General features: G+C 44.6%; 1 non-coding gene across 1 annotated transcript; it reads left to right on the top strand.

Moving 5' to 3' along the window:
* The first annotated feature begins 1,587 nt into the window (after positions 1-1,587).
* Positions 1,588-1,659, top strand: TRNAE-UUC (transfer RNA glutamic acid (anticodon UUC)). The gene has a single exon. It is a non-coding gene; the product is annotated as a tRNA-Glu (tRNA).
* Positions 1,660-2,122: the final 463 nt, after the last annotated feature.

The raw sequence follows: 2,122 nt of genomic DNA on the forward strand, positions 1-2,122 counted from the left end.
ATGGGCAGCCAAATTCAGACACGGCACGGAGCCTCAGCCGATTTTCTGTCACTCTCTACCCATCATAACAATGAACGTGTTCCGGATGAACAGCTGAAGCAGGCTCGCAAATGCGGGCGTCGGTGGTATAGTGGTTAGCACAGCTGCCTTCTAAGCAGTTGATCTAGGTTTGATTCCCGTCCGGCGCATCTTTTCTATGTTGCTTTTTTCTAAGTTGTGTTACATTGTGCAATCCGCTGTATGTTCTATTGCACGAAAGCCATTCGGCTGTTTGACGAAAACGCCCAACTATTTTAAAAAGTCAAAGTTTCATATTTCACATTCTTCTGGAGCAAAATAACTTCTGAACTGATGTTGGGCTAACTTCTACTAATGCTTCACTACTGTTAGTGCCTTTACGTTCATTGACACCTCCGCTGCGTCACAGGTAACGAGTCAATATTTGACTCAGAGGCCACGCTTACAATAATGATAGAAGTGATCACAACTTTTTAGGCTGCTCAATTCATACACGGCACGGAGGCTCAGCCAATTTTCTGTCACTCTCTACCCATCGTAACAACGCACGTGTTTCGGATGAACGGCTGAAACTAGCCTCGCAAATGCAAGCGTCGAAGGTATAGTGGTCAGCATAGCTGCCTTCCAAGCAGTTGACCCAGGTTTGATTCCCGGCCGACGCATCTTTTCTATGTTGCTTTTGCTAAGTTATGTTATATTGTGCAATATGCTGTTTATTCTATTGCACGAAAGTCATTCGGCTGTTTGACAAAAACGCCCGACTATTTTAAAAAGTTAGTTTCATGTTTCAGATTCTTCTGCAAGAAAATCACTTTTGAGGCTGAAGTTGGGCAAACGTCTACTACTGCTTCAACACTGTTAGCTCCTTTGTGTTCATTGACACCTCCGCTGCGTCACAGGTAACGAGTCGATATTTGACTCAGATGCCGCGCTAACAATAATGATAGAAGTGATCACAACTGTTTAGGCTGCTCAATTCAGACACGGCACGGAGGCTCAGCCAATTTTCTGTCACTCTCTACCCATCGTAACAACGCACGTGTTTCGGATGAACGGCTGAAACTAGCCTCGCAAATGCAAGCGTCGAAGGTATGGTGGTTAGCATAGCTGCCTTTCAAGCTGTTGACCTGGGTTTGATTCCCGGCCGGTGCATCTTTTCTATGTTGCTTTTTTCTAGGTTGTGTTACATTGTGCAATCCGCTGTTTGTTCTATTGCACGAAAGCCATTCGGCTGTTTGACGAAAATGCCCAAGTATTTTAAATATCAAAGTTTCATGTTTCACATTCTTCTCGAGCAAAATAACTTCTGAGGCTGATGTTGGGCTAACTTCTACTAATGAATCCCTACTGTTAGTGCCTTTACGTTCATTGACATTTCCGCTGCGTCACAGGTAACGAGTCGATATTTGACTCAGAGGCCACGCTTACAATATTGATAGAAGTGATCACAACTTTTTAGCAGCAAATTCAGACACGGCACGACGTCTAGCCAATTTTCTGTCACTCTCTGCCCATCGTTACAATGCTCGTGTTCCGGATCAACAGCTGAAAGGAGCCTCGCAAATGCGGGCGTCGGTGGTATAGTGGTTAGCATAGCTGCCTTTCAAGCAGTTGACCTGGGTTTGATTCCCGGTCGGTGCATCTTTTCTATGTTGCTTTTTTCTAAGTTGTGCTACATTGTGCAATATGCTGTATATTTTATTGCACAAAAGCCATTCGGCTGCTTGATAAAAACGCCCGACTATTTTAAAAAGTCAGTTTCATGTTTCAGATTCTTCTGCAAGAAAATAACTTTTGAGGCTGAAGTTGGGCAAACATCTACTACTGCTTCAACACTGTTAGCTCCTTTGCATTCATTGACACCTCTGCTGCGTCACAGTTAACGAGTCGATATTTGACTCAGAGGCCGCGCTTACAATAATGATAGAAGTGATCACAACTTTTTAGGCAGCCAAATTCAGACACGGCACGGAGCCTCAGCCAATTTTCTGTCTCCTTCTACCCATCGTAACAATGCACGTGTTCCGGATGAACAGCTGAAGCAGGCTCGCAAATGCGGGCGTCGGTGATATAGTGGTTAGCACAGCTGCCTTCCAAGCAGTTG

This window comes from Rhipicephalus microplus, chromosome 8 (assembly GCF_043290135.1).
Source record: "Rhipicephalus microplus isolate Deutch F79 chromosome 8, USDA_Rmic, whole genome shotgun sequence".
NCBI classification, from domain to species: domain Eukaryota; kingdom Metazoa; phylum Arthropoda; class Arachnida; order Ixodida; family Ixodidae; genus Rhipicephalus; species Rhipicephalus microplus.